At 47.6% G+C, this 18,273-nt stretch overlaps 1 pseudogene; it reads left to right on the top strand.

Annotated features, from left to right (window-relative positions):
• The window catches only part of LOC102259244, a 96,653-nt pseudogene extending 86,568 nt beyond the window's left edge, over positions 1-10,085 (top strand).
• The last annotated feature ends 8,188 nt before the right edge of the window (positions 10,086-18,273 follow it).

The following is an 18,273-nucleotide window of genomic DNA, read 5'->3' as shown; positions in this document are numbered from 1 at the left end:
GAGCTCGTAACTCAAATTACTCGTATGTCAAATCAAAAAGTGAACGAGTGAGACACGTGATGCTGGGCTGATGTTGTGGCGTTCACTGTGACGTTCGCTGCGCCAACTAGCGGTGGGGTATCTGAAGCTGGCTCGTAGCCCGAATTTTAGCTTGCAACTCAAAGCAAAAACTCGGCCGAGAGATGGCTCGTATCTCAAAAAACTCGTTAGTTGGGACACTCGTAAGTCAAGGCCGCACTGTATATAAATTGTCCAGGACACCGTCACAGTAACAGTAACGACTGAACAGCAGGCTGTATGGGGCAACCAGGCCAGTAGGCAAAGACGGTTAGGGGTGATCAGGCTGGCAGGCAGGCAAGCAGTTAGGAGCCAGCGGTCCTGGATTGTGAGAGGGATTCCGACTGCCAGTTTAGGCCCGGGGATCAGGCCTAAACCAGCAGTTGGACATCCCCGAGGGGTCCTGGATTGGAGAGGGTGCAGGCTGGGCTGAGGGGACCCCTCCTCCCCCATGCAAGATTTCATACACTGGACCTCTAGTAAGGTATATAAATGTCTAATCACTATGTACACCTGAAACTAAACAATAACTGTATGTCAACTCTAATGAAAAAGTTTTTAATTTTAAAAAACACATTGGAGCACAATACATAAGAAAATGTATTGGAAATACTGAGAGTCAGATTTCTCACAGTCAGAGACAGAAGTTACAAATGTAGAAAAGGAAACATGCTGGAATAAATCCTGTGGTGCTGGGCTGGGGTCAGAGGGATCAATATGAACTCATTTGTAAAATGTTGCTACATATACTGATGGACATACATTTCCCAGCCTTGTCCTCTGAGAGGGACTAGACCAGCAACCCTCCAGCTGTAGCCAGCCCACCCAGCACCCAGACCTCTGGCTCTAAACATCATTCTCCAATAAAAGGAACCAGAAATTCTGGAGCTGGGACAGGAAAAAGGAGAAATGCATGACCCTGGAGCATCTTCTGTGGTCATGAATTAAGGAAGTGCTAAAAAAAAAAAGTAAGCATTTCTAAAGGATAGAGCAGTGAGCTCAGTGGGAAAAATAATTTCGATCACTCGTTGATATCTGCTATGGGCAAGGAATGAAAAGTGGTGGTGTGGATACGGACACACACCTACACACACACATACATACATACACACACACACACACACACACACACACACACACACACGTCAGGTATTTGACAACTGTTCCCTGGGCAATGCTTGCTCTGTAAGGTGTTCCTCTCCACATCTGTGTGTGACTTACTTTGTAGCCCGGCTTATGTCCTGTCTGTGTGGCCATATTTTGCCAGAATAATAATGAACACGTGGTCTGTTAACTTAATAGAATTGCCTTACTTGATACTTTATTAGGATATCCAGGCTGTCTGGTCGCTATACTATTTGTGAGAAATGGGAACCAGCCTTGAGTTTCCCATAAAAAACTGGTGCTTTGTGTGGATGAAAAGGGGAGGCCTGCATGGCTTACAAACTCAGAGACCTAAAGTAACCACAAAGGATGGTCTGAAATTGAACTTTAACTAAGAGCAGTTATGGTGGGTAGTTACATCCTAGGCCGGTATCTTCACTGACAAGGTCAACCTTTATCTTAACTGAGCCTATTGCCTTCTGCATCTATAATAACATACCCTTGAAATGTCTGGGTAACTTGTAACTTCCCTTTTTCTAGACCCCTTGGGGCACAACCAAATGTGCTGGGCGCCAGGACAGATGTCACAAATTCCTTCATTGTTATCATGTTAATTGTTCCTGCACCCACCTAAGTATGTGTCTATCATTTTACTTTTTATCCAATCCCAGGGGTTTCCCCCCTCCCCCACTTTGCTTTCTCCTGCCTCTCTAGTCTATCACCAATGGATTTCATGTAACCCACCTACATCCCTTCCTTTGATTGCAATGTATAAATTAGATATAACCCGCCATTCTCCCAATTCGATGAGATTCTGTTTACCGGCAATTGTCAACAGATTGGTTCAAATAAACTCACACAAACTCTTTACAGGTTTGAATGTTTTTATGTTAACATTCAACTAGGGTGTGAGAACAATAAAGAACAGCATATCAATGAAAAAGTGTTAACAAACCTGCATGCACTGGCTAGGTGTTTTTTGACATATCATTAATAAAAGAACTCGGGTAAAAAATAATCTTAAAAATATTAAGCTTAAGACAAAACATTCTTGTCCACAACCAAGGGAGTTTATTCAGCGTTTGATACCTGTTTCTTTGTTATGGGGTGGGGCCACAACATTAGTAACAAAGAAACAGAATTTCCGGAGGATGAGGCCCAGAAATCAGGATTTTAAAAAGATTCCCAGGTGATTCTAATGTGCAGCCAAGGTTGAGAACCACTGGGCTAGAGAGAATCAAATAAACACAGGTTTACCCAAGTCCAACAGGCAGCTTCGTTTCCAGAGCCAAAAGGACCAAGCGGCCTTTTAGATCGAAGCCATTATAACACTTCAGAAAACGGAACTCAAGTCTCTGACAATGTGGGTAAGACCATCAGGAATAAAAAGTTCCTGGAGACAGTGAAACAAAGCTTTCCAGCCCTTCTGGAAATAACCCTTCCCACATGGAATATTTTTAAAACAGCATGTCTATTTAATACACAGAGTAATTTACTCCTTAACATTTACATGGCATTTCACAGTTCCAAGTGTCCCACGATCATTAATTATTCAGCTTTACTAAGTTTGTGACATAATTAATAGGATGGGAGCAGCCTCCTAGAACATATTTCAAAAGGACATTCTCTACAGGGAGGCAATGCTCATGCCGGCGCTCCTGTCAGACTCACAGGCGGTCACGCCGTTCAGCCCACTCTGGGCCCCTCAGCTCCACAGAGAAGGTGCTCTCCACATCTCGCCCGAAACCCTGTGCCCTGGGGCCAGGGCTGCATTTTGCTCTGAGGCAGTTGCGTCCATGTGGACTGAGTCTTCCCTTTGATCAGTTTATACTGTGGTGTGGGACTGTCCCCACAGGCAACACCATGGACCATTCTTGCAGCATCTTTCGGCCCCTGGTAGGTCAGCCCTCTGCCGCAGGCAGGCCATGCCCTACAGTCCTGGGTGGCGCAGCATCCTGTCTTGGTACACCTCTGATCTTTATGTTGATTTCTGAAGGAACATTTCACACACACATATACACACATGTGCACACACATGCATGCATGCTCACACACACATACACAGGCATATACACACAGAAGCACAGTCTGCATTAGCAAACAGGGCACACCTGCTCTTCAGACCCCGGTGAAATGAGGATACCCATCCATCCTCAAGGAGAGAGGGGAAGTAGCAGTTTGTCTTAATTTTAATACTTGATACTTTATTTGTAATTTTTAGAGAGTTCCATCATCTTTTTAGTGGATAAGGCGTCTAGCATCCATCCTGGTCCTGCAGCGTGGGTGGGAGGTGGGTAGGACACAGGTGACAGTGAGCATTGTGAGGCAGGTTTTCTATGAGCGCGAGTTCCCAGGCAGTCTACACCCACAGCTGCCTGACCCCGGACACTGCCCGCCCTGCCCTCTGTCCACCCCACAGCAGGGTGTGGCACCAAACGAGGCCTTAAAAACTCCCAACCCCAACAATGATGTCATCACAGTGTCGGGTCATTTTACAAATTCCATTTGTCCCCACCCTCTTGACTTTCATTTTTAAATGCTGAGATTACAGTGTACCCTGTTCTATGGCTGTTTGCCTAAAATACTGTCCACTAAAACCAGACACTGCCACACCCGATCCACTCCTCGGGGGGATATCTGCACGCCTCCCATGCCTGCACCACACTAGGTGCTGGACGCCCACCAGGGCCAGGGAGGCCAGGCCCAGCCACTGAGCTCACAGCCCGGCACACAGAACAGAGCAGGTGGCATGAGCAGGAAGGCCCTGTGCCAATCACCGTATTTCCCATTTGCTACCAGAAGACCCTTTCAGGAGCCTTCACCAGTGATAGCAAAAGAAGAGACCGACCACAGCACCTTCTCATTTCATTTTGTTGAAAAGTAATTATAATAACAGTACAATTTCCCAGAGTTGCTCATCAAATTTTCTGGTTTGAGTGTGCAGTCTCAGCCTGGGCCCAGCACACACAGACACTCAATTTCTGCAGAACGAACAAGTTTTACCCACTGGGACATGCAGAGAAAGCCCAACAAAGAGGCCTGCTCAGGACCTCAGGGGTCACTTCTGATGCTAGATCTGAGCCCGTCCCTAGTGTGCCTCAGTTTCCCATTTCCTCTTCGACCCTCAAATCAATTGGGATGACAGGCACAGAACAGAAAGAGGCCACCATGGGTCCGCATGGCAGGCCTCCGGTGCCTTCCACCATGGGGATAAGAAGGGGAGTTCAGCTAAGGTTCCTCCAAGACACAAGGTGACTTCACAAAACTAAGGGGATTTCACAGCAAGACCTGAATTCCCAGCCTGAAAACTACCAGGATCTAGCAACTCTGGACCCCATTCCTATGATGTTATCAGCGGGAGCTCAGAGGCCTCTGACCCCTCAGCTGGGGCCTGGATGCCCCCCGGAGCCCCCAGAGCCCTGTCACTCACTGGCATTACCTGCAGGCCTGGGAGACTGGTTTTCAGCCCCTGCCACAGTAGATCTCCTTTTTCATCCAGAATAAATTCACACCAGCATCCTAACTTGATCAAGTTCTGTGACCGTGAGTCTGTGAATTCATTTGGAGATATCCCAGGGGAGACAGCCACCGCTCTGCCAGCTCCTACAGAGTGACACCCACGTGCCTCAGCTGGGCATTCGGGAGCTGGCTCTGGCTGCACTTGAGTGTCCCAACCATCTGTGACCTCAAGAAGGAATATACCTGCCAAGAAGGACTCCTGGTGGTTAACTGGGCTCAAAATCATACAGAGACGAGGAGCCATTGTTTGTACAGGGGCCTCTCATGCAAACTGCATTTCCTGGGAAAGCTGCAGACGGGGCTGCCGAGCCCCCGCACTGTGTTCCTGCGGTCTGAGCCGTCCCTTGTAAAGGGGCTCCAGGTGTCATCTTTTAACCAATGGGCTGAGACCTGCCCTGTCCAATCAAAACTGCATTTGCATCTTTAATGACCAATAAGTGCAGCTCTGTAACACCAATCAGAATGTGTTATTCCAACCAATCAGGCTGTGCAAACTTGGGTTCTTCATTAGCATAAAAAAGGACCAATCAGGATCCAGGATGAGAACTTTCTCTATAAAAAGGGACCTTCCCTTAGTCTGGGGGAGCATGCTTTCAGTTTCCACCTGAGGGTCCATTGCCACCTGAGGCTGTGTTTCCCCGGCGGCTGCAAACTGCTCACCTGAACAAAGTTTCTCCTTTCACCACCCAGATTGTGGACTCCTGTCGGCCTTGGATTGGTGGGAGGGACCTTTTGTTGGCGGTTTTCTTGCTAAGACCCTGCAGGCCTCTGTCCAGGCAGAGCTCTCCGTCTGCAGCCAACCTCACCCCTAACTGCCACACGTCAATTAACAACCCGCCTGCAGTGAGACCTTCTCCCTCCTCAGCACACTCTTCACAGCCCAAACCAGTCTGAGCAGAAAGCTGCTTCCCCCAGAAAGCCCAAGCGTTTCATGCTCCTCCCACACGGGAGCACTTTTCCCTTCGCACTGGCGTGTGCACCTGTATTAACCACAGGTTTCGATGCGTTGACATCTGGGCCCTTGCTGACACCGAAGGGGCTGCCCCTCCCAGGGCCAGCCAGTTCCTAGAGAGAGCAAATGACTCCTCTGCGAGCACATTTCCAAGGCAAACCTAGTGAACGTGAGCCCACACCCCAGCCAGCTGCCACCTTTGTCCTGCTCTTCCACTCAGGGCCACGCTTCTCCCCAGGGCTGGGTACCAGCCAACCAGGGACAGCCCCCAGGCCCCAGAACCTTCAAATTTATCCAGCTAGCCAGTCCTAGCCCTGTTAGCCTGCTGCCCTCCCTCCCCATTTCTTCCCCTTGAAACCGCAGTGAAGGCTGGTGTCCAGGTCTCCCCTTGCTCCCTCTGCCTCCTGACTGCCCTGGTGCTTCCGGGTGGCCCCTCCTCTTAGGAACTGTGAGAGCAGCTTATCTTCTCAATGGCAGTCACCACCACCCCGAATAGTAACAAAGCCCGTGTTGTAAACAGTCCCTGTGGCAGGACTCAGAGCTCGCTGAGGGCAGGCTGCTGCGCCTTCGGGTGCCCAGCCTGGCCAGGTGTGGTCCCCAGGAAAGCCGGAAAGAGGAATGACAGACTGGAGTTGGGCCAGGTCTCAGCAGCTCCGTCCCCGCCCCGCCCTGCCCCTCCGCATGCTGCCCACCGCTGCTCCTGGAACGCTTGCTTGGTACTCAGTGTTCTGATCCAAGTATCTGGGTGGAGCAGTGGGCAGTGAGGACGGGGTGGAGGAGGCAAATAAGATGAGGACCCAGCCTGACCCAGCCCCACCCACTGCTGGTTTGTTTTGTGTTTTTTGCTATGGACCGAAAAGAAACCAATGAGAGGGGAGAAGGCAGGCAGCACCACGCTTTCCATCCCTCTGGCCGGACACTGACTTCCCAAAGCACTGAGCCAAGTTCCCGCCAGCCTTGCCCCGAGATGTGTTCTTTGGCTTCTCCAAGGGAATGTGTGGCTCTACAGGCTCGCAGTTCTTCTCCTGCCCAGAGATGCAGCCAGAGGTCAGCCCCGACAGCCACCAACCGCCCCAAAGCTGGCAGCCTGGCTCCAGCGGCGGCAGCAGAGAGGCGGGCCTCCAGACCGTGCCCTGAGAGGGCGTGGACGGTGCGGGCGCCCTGCCCTGCCGCTCTGCTCTGCGGTCACCCTCCTGACCGCACTGAACACCGTGCAGGCCCAGGCCCTCCTCTGGCTGCCAGGTCCTGGGGCTCAGCCCTGAGGCCGGCCAGCAGCGACTACACCAGGCGCCCTTGCTGCTCCAGGTTACCCTCTGTACGGGCACAAGATTCTTCGGTCCTTTTCCTCCACTGGGTTACTATTTCTCTTTTAAAGTACATGCAAAAGCTATATTTTTCTCTGTAAACATAATTTATATTTCAGTTTTGGAAAAAAACTCAAAGTCTCTGAGCTCAAATTTTTTCTGATCTTTAAAAACAAGTGACGTGTGTGCACGTGCACATCCTCCACGTGAGGAGGCAGCCGCGGCTCCGAGTGCTGTGAACGATGCTGTGTAAAATTATGGATTTGAAAAGCTATTTCTGGATGCCAGCAACTCGTAAGAAAGAGGGGAAATGTCTATTTTGGGTTGTTTTATTTCATTCCCACTCAATTCTGAACACGGCTGCTTAAAGTAACATTCATGGGAAGTGACACGGCTATTAATCAGCAGCGGCTACTGCACGGCAGCCACGCGGGGAGGCCGCCCGCCTCCCTGTGCTCCCTCCGGTCGCTCCTCCCAAAGGAGGCCAGTGACCTACTAAAAAGATAATTGCTTCGCGTGTTTCCTGCTCCGCAGCATCATTGCATCGCCTTCTCTCTGACATCCCTCAAACCAGGAGAGGAGCTTTGCGGCTGGGCCTTTGCCTTCACCCCAAGACTTCCTGGGGTGCCAGCCACCTTGCAGGCAACACTGTGCTGAGACGTCAGGCCCAGCATGTTGCATCCCCTGGTTTTGGCGGTCAGACTTCCCGTGTGTGTGTGTGGCACAGACACATGCTTCTTTGACTGTCGCCTTCGTTGCGGTTCACTATGTGAGAGGGCGCGAAGGAAGTTCTCCACGTGCCCTTCCGTCTGCAGAATTCCCAGCGAAGAACTTGTGCACCTTCCCACGCCCTTCCTTCTCCCGCCCTCAGCAGGCTGTCAGCCCAGCACCCGGCCGGGGAGATGACCCCCAGTGGTTGGGATGGACCCAGGACTGTTTTTAAACACGAATGTATTTCGAGAGGGAGAGAAGCCAGGTGCTTTGTTGTCAGTGCCAGAAAGGCCGATGCAGTCCTCTAACGGGGACCCCAAGCCGGGCTCTTTCTGGCGCTGGCACGGCTCCAAGGAGGCATCGCATTGGGGAAGCCAGGCCGGTCCTCAGCACCCAGCACGGTGGCTTCCAGCAGCAGGAGCGGCACCACAGGCCTGCGCCCAGCTGCATGTCCCTTCCCAGCCATCGCTCCTCCACCTGCTCCGTAGGGGAGGGAAGGTGAGCGAGTTCAAAGTCCAGCCAGCCCGTGGCCTCCGAGCAGGAAAAGGGCGGCACTGAGAAGCGAGGGCGGGCAGGCCTCAAAGCAGCCTCCACGGAGCCCAGGCAGTGCCAGCACCCAAGAGACCCCAGGGCAGACCAAAAGGGAGCAAAAACAAGGGCGCTGCCAAGACCCGGAAAACCACCAGGACTCCAGGGAGGAAGCCAGGGACAGACCAAAACCTGGAGAAGGAGGAAGAAGAGGGCATCTCGCAGGAGTCCGAGGAGGAGCAGTGGCCGCGCCACCGCTTCATCACTAGGAGCAGGTTCCTTCTGGGCAGCTCCGCTCCCACTGCCCCGCCCCTTCCCCTGGCCCGGCCACCCCCCCACACACACCTGCGCCCACCTGCCCGGCCACACCACACACCACACCCGGCCGGAGTGGGGAGCAACTCTCCTTTGGTCTGGTTCCCAGCAATCCCCTCACCCATGCCACCCCCTGCCCTCCTGACAAAGCTGACTTCCCACTTAGCCGAACCCCATGTCTGCTGCCTCCCTGCTCCCTCGGTGCTGATTAGGCTCCTGGTTTAGGGGGTCCCTTACCCAGGCTTACCTCTGGCTTCCCATTAGTGGGCCTCGGAGGGCTCCCCTGGCCTTAAAGAGGCCCAAGCCCCATCTCACTCTGACATATCCACTCCACTGTCCTGGCAGCAGCATCTGTGGCCATGGATAGAGCTGTTTGGCCCCAAGATGCCCCAAAGAACCTGTGTCTCACCAGGTGCGGCTCACACCCTCTCCTTCTTCCATGAGGTGCCTAGGCCTTGGCCCAGGTTGAATAGAGCCCCTGGAGCACAGGAGGGAAGGCAGGAGGGGTGTGAGCCCCCAACCCCATCTGCTTCCACTCCCTCACATGGGCACTAACAAGGAGCTAGCCTTGCCCACTCCCACCCCCTGCTCCTCCCCCCCCCCACAAGGTTCTGGTTCCATCTTTCCTCTGTTCACAAACTGCCTCCGCACAGTTGTGTTGTTTTTTGTTCCATGTCTCATTCTTAGACATCTGTCATTGCTGCTGCTACCAGCGCCAAATATTCATCCTTACTGCCTCCTATTCTGCCCACACTCCCCTCCAAGATGCTCTTGGGAAGGAGCCAGGGGCAAAGCAGGCTGGGAATCGACTGCCCCAGTCCCAGGGAAGTGGGGGCTCTGCCCCTAGGATGCTGCAGCTGAGTGAGCGGGGGCCTGTGTTGACAGCGGAGAGTGTAGGGCCACCTTCTCCCCGTTCTGCTGGGGAGGAGGTAGCCATTATTTGTCCCAGCCTAGGCCTCCCCTCTGGTTTCCTATTTGCAGTTATTTGAATAAAAATATATCCTTTTTCTGGGGAAAAAAAAAAGGAAGGAAGGAAGGAAGGAAGGAAGGAAGGAAGGAAGGAAGGAAGGAAGGAAGGAAGGAAGGAAGACCTGAAGGGAGCAGGGAGCCACGTGAACGCGCAAGCGCAGACCCTGGTGCCCATGTGTCTCAGCCAGACAGGGCAGAGAGACAGCCTCGGCCAATCCTTTCCCCTGTTCTCAAAGGTCCCCCCAAACCAAAACGCCAGGAACATGAAGGTCCCACACAGGACGCCGTGGGTCTCAAGTTGCGTCCAGTGGGCACTGGCATTCAGCCCCCCGAGGCCACGGAGTGTAGTGCCCCATGGAGCAGGCTGCAGGACCACAGGTGGGAATCGCGCCGTCTCCCCCCACAAGCAGATGGACAACCTTGTGGAGACCCCAGGAGCCCTTCAGCTAGGAGATGACACGGGGCAGAAGGACCTGCAGCGCTGTCTCCATGCTTCCAGCGAGTGGCCACTTCGGGACATTACAGCCCGAGGGTGTAGCCAGTGTAACCCTGACTGTCAGGAACCAGGGGAGGCGGGCCCAAGTCACCTGGGTCTGAAGGTTGGCCAACTCCGGCTTCTTCCTTGAGGGCTCATTGTACAAACAAGAGTGGGTCTGCCCAACACACCGAGGCTGAAACCCCTTTACAATAGACACCAGTGAACAGGGCTGCCTTGCCATTGAGTTCCTTCCGGGTACTCTTCTGGAACCTCATGCTGCTCACGGGAGGCCAAGGGACCAAGTCAACATCACGTCACCCCAGGCATCGCAGGAGGGGAGGCAGGAGATAGTGGTTAAAACCCAGGCTCTGGGTCAGACACACCTGGTTTACACAGAGATCTGACACCTGCAGTGTTATCCTGGGCAAGTCACACCAATTTGCTGCACCTCCAACTCCTCAGCCACAAGATGGGTCTGAGAGTGATGGTGAGGACTGAGATATTTCCGTACCTGTTTATTACCATGCCTGACACATAGCAGGTGTTCAAGGCGTGGCAGGTGCCATCATCACACTCATTACCATCATCCCCTGTTCCTAGGATTCCCCCCTATTCTATTCATCCTTGATCTAGAAAAGCCATTTAAAAATCTCCCCAAAGAAGCACTCTTCCTTTTTATTTAACCCAAACAAAACACTAACCTGTCCTGTATCACTCAAACTGCTATAAAAATAGTTTCAGAGGAAAGAGGAAAGTCTCTTTCACCGAACCTTAAAAACACTGAAATTGCTGACAGCGAAGAAAGCAGGCTGCCTGCTGAAGCTAGAAAAGGGGCGTGTGTGTGTGTGTGTGTGTGTGTGTGTGTGTGTGTGTGTGTTAGGAAGCATATGAAACTCCCTAAGAGCAGCTGCCCCTTTCCTGCACTCAAGAACACCCACAAGTTAACTCTTCTTTTCAAATCCAAGGGAGGGACAAAGTGGACACAACAAAGCCAGAGAAGGTGGTGGCAACCTCCATGTTGCCATCGAAGCAGCAGCTTTTGCCCAGAGAGCCCACAGCCGCCTCTAGAGAAGACCCTGAACATTGTTCAGACAGTCCCCGCCCCCGGGAAATTAATTCACTTCCCAGAATTACAGCCTCAGTAACATCTGTGAGTGGCATAGTGGTTCATGGTAGTCGTCAGAGCTGCGACTCCTTGAGATTTCTCCTTTTTTTAAAAAAAATCATATCCTAATGAATACAAAACAAAATTACGGTGTGGGAGACGTGGAGCCATAAATTATAGCTGAGCCTGCCTGTGGTGGGCTAATGATTTCACTGTGGAATTATTTTCATGTTTTTAAAAATTGCATCTGTATAGAGAAGTCTTCCATCATGAGCACCACTGCAGAGATACTGCAGGAGCCCCCAGCACTTCAGCCACTGGAGTGCGGAAGCAAGCGGCGGCCCCCCTGACAGCCAGCTCCTCTCTCCTCTTCCCCTTCGTCCTATGGCAGGTGCAGGGTCTGTGTGCATCCTGCCTGCCCCACAGCCAGCCAGAGCCTGCCAACATTCTGGGGGATCAGTGTGTGTGCAGTGAAAGAAAAGAGTCAGACACGAAGGCCCACACAAGCTCCAGGTTCCCCCTCACGGAGGGTGAGCATCAGATGACAGCCATCGTTAGGGTTGGCATCCATGTATTAATGCTTTCAGCTGACTTTAGACTCTCCCTGGCCATGGGATATGCCTGAGGACTTAAGGGCAGGCTGCTGCCTTCACATTCCCTTTTAGTCCACAGCCTTAAAGGTAAAGCAGGCTGTCTACTGAAATGCTAGAAAAAGTCTGTGTGTGTGTGTGTGTGTGTGTGTGTGTGTGTGTGTGTGTGTGTGTTAGAAAGCATATGAAGCCCCCTAAGAGCAGCTGCCCCTTTCCAGCACCTAAAAACGCCAGTAGACTCTTCTTTTCAAACTCAAGGGTCTTTCAATCCATTAACATGGTATATCTTCCCAGTTCTTTAGATCATCTTTTATCAATATTTTATAGCTTTCAGCCTATAGTCCTATACATGCTTTGTTCCATTGCACCAAATGGAATTGTAAATGGTATTATATTTTAAATTCTGGGACCTTTGTATTCATTGCTAGTATATAAAAATACAATTGACTTGGTATGTTTATTTTGTATCCTATGACCTTGCTGAACTCACTTCTTAGTTCTAGCACTCTTCTGGAAATTCCTTGGAATTTTCTAGATAAACAGTTACATCATCTTGTGAGATAATGGGAAAAATATATATTGGTCTTTGATCCCAGATTCTGGCACAAAGCTCTTAAACCTTTGTCATTTGCCAGGTAATAAGGGAGTCTTTTGCTCTAATGTGGTGACTCGGAGTGGGCTCCTGATAACTCTTGGATGAGGGCTGGTCATCTGCAAAACTAAGCCATGATTAGAAGCTTGGAATTTTCAACCCCACCCTCCATTCTCTTGAGGAAGAGGAGCTAAAAATGGAGTTAATGATTGATCATGCCTGTGACTAAGCTTGCATAAAACCCCAAAAGTCTGAAGTTCAAAGAGCTTCCAGACTGACGAATACACCACACCTGGAGGATGACACACCCCAACTCCACGGGGACAGAAGCTCCTGTACCGAAGACCCTCCCAGACCTTATACTAAGCACCTCTCCATCTGGCTGTTCATCTGTGTTCCCTAACCTACCTTTCAATAACTGTTGTTTTCCTGAGTGCTATCGGCCCCTCCAGCATATGAATCAAACTTGAGAATGAAGTCATAGGAGCCTCTGCTCTGTAGCTGGTCAATCAGAAGCACAGGTGATAAGCGGAGCTTGTGACTGGGGTCTGAAGTGGGGGTGGGGACAGCCTTGTGGAACTGAGCCCTTACCTACGAATCTGACACTACATCTAGAGCAATGGTTCTCAACCTTCCTAATGCCGAGACCCTTTAATACAGTTCCTCATGTTGTGGTGACCCCCAATTTCATTGTTACAAATTGAACATAATTAAAGCATAGTGATTAATCACAAAAACAATATGTATAATTATATATGTGTTTTCCGCTGGTCTCAGGTGACCCCTGTGAAAGGGTTGTTCAACCCCCAAAGGGGTCGCGACCCACAGGGTGAGAACCGCTGATCTAGAGTGTCAGAATTGAGTTAAGTTGTAGAACATCCAGTTGGCATCAGACTTGGTTATTGTTGTGGGGAAAAACCCGCACGCATTTGGTGACCAGAGGGTCAGAAGTGAAGTGTTCTGGGTGAGCAGTAAAGGAGGCTCAGAGGACACAGTAAAACACGGTAGGAAAGAACTAGGTTTTTCCCTATATGTTAGGGGCAGTTATAGAATACTGGGGACTAGCTCTTAGTTATAAGAAATATTAATCATATTCTGTTCACCATGATTGTTTTGTTCTGATTAAAGAAAGCACATTCTAACCTGGCTGGGAGTTGTCTGCCCCCAGGACCTAGGGGTCAACCTTGGAATGTAGTCCATTCTCATTCAAGAACTGTTATGTTGCCCAAACAATGGAGTTCCACCCCAGCCCACATTGCCTAGTCCCCATGCCTGTAATACCCATTTTGCATGCCCACTCTTATTCCTTTTGCCTACTTCCCCAGGTAATTTTGGTCCTACCCAACATAAGCAGCTGGCTTATGGGGATTGCAGAGCAGACTTTTGTGGATGAACTGCTGTGCTCCCATACCACTGGCATTATTGGAATAAACGCTCCTATGTGATTCAACCCTGTCTCTGCTTAATTGGCTTATGTAGTGACAGGCAGCTCAGACCCATTGGTTGTCTGGTTTCATAAAGAGAAAGAAAAAAAATTAGATTTTTCCTTTTTTACATCTGAATGTAAAACAATTTTATTACTTCTTTCACAATCTATTTGGTTTTTATTTTGTTTTCTTGCCTTATTGCACTGGCTACAACTCCCATCACTATATTGAATAAGAATGGTGAGAGCAGATATCCTTGCCTTATCCCCATAGAGGGAACATTCAGTCTTTCACCATCCTATATAATAAAGAGGTAATATGCAAGTTGACCATCACACCCTCACAAGATGGCCGCCCCCATGTGGTTATAAGATGGCCATGCCCATGTGGACACAAGATGGCCACCACAAGATGGCCAGCAGGGGAAGGCAGTTGGGTGGGGACAAGGCCTGCAGGGGAGGGCAATTAGGGATGACCAGGCCAGCAGGGGAGGGCAGTTTGGGGCGATTAGGTTGGCAGGGGAGGGCAGTTGGGGGCGATTGGGCTGTCAGGGGAGGGCAGTTGGGGGCAACTGGGCCTGCAGGGGAGGTCAGTTGGGGGCAACCAGGCCGGCAGGGGAGGGCAGTTAGGGGCGACCAGACTAGCAGGGGAGGGCAGTTGGGGGTGATCAGGCCAGCAGGGGAGGGCAGTTGGGGGTGAACAGACCAGCAGGGGAGGGCAGTTAGGGGTGATTGGGCCGGCAGGGGAGCAGTTAGGCGTCAATCAGGCTGGTAGGGGAGTGGTTAGGGGTGAACAGGCTGTCAGGCAGAAGCAGTTAGGGGCAATCAGGCAGGCAGGCAGGAGAGCGGTTGGGAGCCAGCAGCCCCAGATTGTGAGAGGGATGTCTGACTGCCGGTTTAGGCCCAATCCCTAACCAGCAGGCAGACATCCCCTGAGGGGTCCCAGATTGGAGAGGGTGCAGGCTGGGCTGAGGAACACCCCAAATTTCATGCACTGGGCCTCTAGTAAAGTATAATGTTGAATTTATGCTCTTTTTATATGGTAATATTCCACTTTAATAGAAAAGATTCCTCTTATTATTTTAAAGTTTGTTTTATTCACCTGGGCATGTTTAAGATCCCTTTTTTTTTTAAATTTACATATTTTTCCTTTTTATTGAATTGATCAGGGTGACACTGGTTAACAAAAGTATGCAGGTTTCAGGTACACAATTCTACAACACATCATCTGTACACCATATTGTGTGTTCACCACCCCAAGTCAAGTCTCTGTCCATCAGCATTTATCCCCCCTATACCCTCCCCAACTCCCTCTCATCCCTATAATCACCACACTGTTGTCCTTGACCATGAGTTTTCTCTCTCTCTCTCTCTTTTTTTTGCTTAATCCCTCCCCCCTCCCCATGCAGCCCCTCTCCCAAAAGCTGTCAGCCTGCTCTCTATCTGCATCTGTCACTATTTTGCTTGTTAGTTCTTTTTTTATTTTTCATTAGATTTCACATATGAGTGAAATCATATGATACCTGTCTTTCTCTGACTGCCTTTCACTTAGCATAATGTTCTCCAGATCCATGCATGCTGAAGCAAAAGGTAAGAATTACCTCTTTTACAGCCGAGTAGTATTCAATTGTGTAAATGTACCACAGCTTTAGAATCATTGATTAGCTGCCTCCAACATGCCCCACACTGGGTAATGTGCTCGCAACCTGGGTATGTGCCCTGACTGGGAATCGAACCATGACCTGCTGGGTCATAGGTCGACGCTCAAGCATTGAGCCATGCCAGCTGGGCTGCCACAGTTTTTTTTTATATACTTGAATTTATGCTCTTTATCAAGTTGAGAACATTTCTCACTATTTCTATTTGAATGAGTTTCATCAAGAATGCAAGTTAAATTTTTCAAATGCCTTTTCTACACAAATTGATAATAATTACGTGATTTTTCTTCTTTAGCTTGTTAATATGGTGGATTACATTGGTTTTTGAATATTAAACCAGCATTGCATCCCTGGAATAACCCTCACTTGGTCATGTTGTATACATCTTTTTATCCATTGCTAGATTCTATTTATTAATATTTTACTAAAAATTTTTGTGACTATATTCATAAAGAATATTGCTCTGTAGTTTCCTTCTATTATATTGTCTCTAATTGGTTTTGGAATCAGGATATGGTTATTTCTACAAAATGAATTGGAATTCCTCTTCTATTTTCTAGAAGAGTGGTTCAGTATTGTTAATTCTTTGTTAAATGTTTGGCAGAATTCTCCAATGAAACCATCTGGCCTGGGAATTTTTTTAAGAGTTTTAAAATAATTCAATGTCCTTAATAGTTATAGGGTTATTCAAACTGTTTCTCATATTGGGTGTTTTGTGTTTTGGGAAGTAATGATCCATTTCATCTAAGTTTTTAGATTTATGTTTACAGAGTTGTTCCCACTATTCCCTTATTATCTTTTTGATGTTTTCAGTGTCTGTGATATTACCCCGTCTCATTAATTTGTGTTTCTCCTGGTTTGTTTGTTTGTTTGTTTGTTTGTTGGTCAATCTTAGATTTGTCTTTTAAAAAAAGCTTTGCTTTATTGATATTCTCTATTGTTGCTGTTTTCAGTTTCATTCATATCTGCTCTTACCTTTATTTATTCATTTCTCTGCTTCCTTTCACAGTTTATTTTGTTCTTTTTCTAGGTTAAAGAAGAGCTTAGATATTAATTTGGAGGTAGAAGCTAGATGTTGATTTGGGAATTTTCCTCTTTACTGTGTATGCATTAGTGCTATAACTTTTCCTCTCAGAACTGCTTGAGCTGTATCCCACAAATTTTGATATATTGTATTTTCATTCCCATCCAGTTCAATATGTTTCTAAATTTTTTCTTGAGAATTTCTCTTTTTACTATGGTTATTTAGAAGTGTGTTGTTTAGTCTACATGAATTTGGAGATTTTCTTTCTATTATATTTCTCTTGCAGTTTTCTAGTTTGAATCCATCATGATCAGAAACGTACTCTGTGTACCTTTTTTTAATGTGTTGCAGTTTCCTTTATGGTACAGGATATGGTCTGTCTTGGTAAAGTCAGGAGGCACTTGAAAAGAATATGTACTCTGCTTTATTTATTTATTTGTTTATTTATTTTTGGTAGTGATATACAAATATCAGTTAGATCCTGTTGGTTGATGATGTTGTTGAGTTTTCCTATATCCTTGTTGATTTTCTGTCTAGTTGTCATACCAATTGCTGAAAGAAGAATGTTGAAGTCTCCCACTACAATTGTGGATTCGTCTATTTCTTCTTTCAATTCTACCAGCTTTCATATCACATATTTTTCAGTGCACATTTAGGATTACTATACCGGTATCTTTTTGATGGAGTGGCCCTTTTATCATTATTGAATGTTCTTCTTTCTTTGTCTTTGGCAATTTCTCTTCTCTGAAGTTTATGTTATATGAAATTAATGTAGTCTGCTTTTCTTTAGCTAATCTTTCCAAAATTTATTTTTCCATCCTTTTTCATTCAACTTGCCTATATAATTATATTTGAAGTGAGTTTCTTATGGACAGCATAGAGTTTGGTTATAATCCACTTTGCCAACCTGTGTTTTTTAACTGAATTATTTAGACCATTTACATTTAGTACAATTATTGATATGTTAGGGACTAAGTCTGACTTTTTTCATTGTTCTCTCTGTTTTTCATTTCTCTATTTTATTATTCTTGCCTTTTTTTAGATTACTTGAACATTTTAAAAATTCCATTTTGATGTATATATAGCATTCATGAGTGTATCTGTCTGTATAGCTTTTTTAGGGATTGCTCTAGCTATAACATTACATATACATGCTTATCACAGCCTACTGTGTCAATATTTTACCAGCTCAAGAGAAGAATAAAAACCTTACCTCTCTTACACCCCTTTACCCTCCTCTGTGTATGATATAATGGTCTTAATATTTCCTCTACTTTCATTTTTCATATCAGACAGCATTATAACTTTTGGTCCAACTATCAAACATAATTTAGGGAACTCAAGAGAAGAAAATTTATTGTATTTATCTACATTTTTATTATTATGTTCTTCCTTCCTTCCTTCCTGATGCTCCAAAGTCCCTTCTTTTGTTTTCTTCCTGTTTAGAGAATTTTCTTTATCTATTCTTTTATGATAACCTGACAAATTCTTTTAATTTTCATTCATCTGAAAATGTCTTGATTTCTTTTTCATTCCTGACTGATGTTTTTGTTGGTATATGGTTCTAACTTGACAGTTCTTTTAAGTGCTTAAAAAGAGTCATGCTTCCTTCTGGCCTCCATGGTTTCTGATGATAAATCTATGATTCAAACTGTTCCTTTCTCACTGCTTTCAAGATTTTTTCTTTGTTTTTAGTTTTCAGAAGTTTCACTATAATGTGTGTTGGAGTGACTTTGTATGGGTTTATCCTCTTTGGAATCTACTCAACTTCTTAAACCTGTAGGCTATGTCTTTTGCTAAATTGGGGGGTTCAGTCATTACTTCCTGGAGTGCGTTCTCAGCCCTGCTCTTTTTCTCATTTTCTTCTGAAACTTCAAATACATAAGCATTAGATCTTTTGTTATAGTCCCACAAGTTCCTAAAACTGTCCTTGTTTATTTT

Source organism: Myotis brandtii, unplaced genomic scaffold (assembly GCF_000412655.1).
Source record: "Myotis brandtii unplaced genomic scaffold, ASM41265v1 scaffold1085, whole genome shotgun sequence".
NCBI classification, from domain to species: Eukaryota; Metazoa; Chordata; class Mammalia; order Chiroptera; family Vespertilionidae; genus Myotis; species Myotis brandtii.
This window is presented reverse-complemented; position numbering and strand designations above follow the sequence as displayed.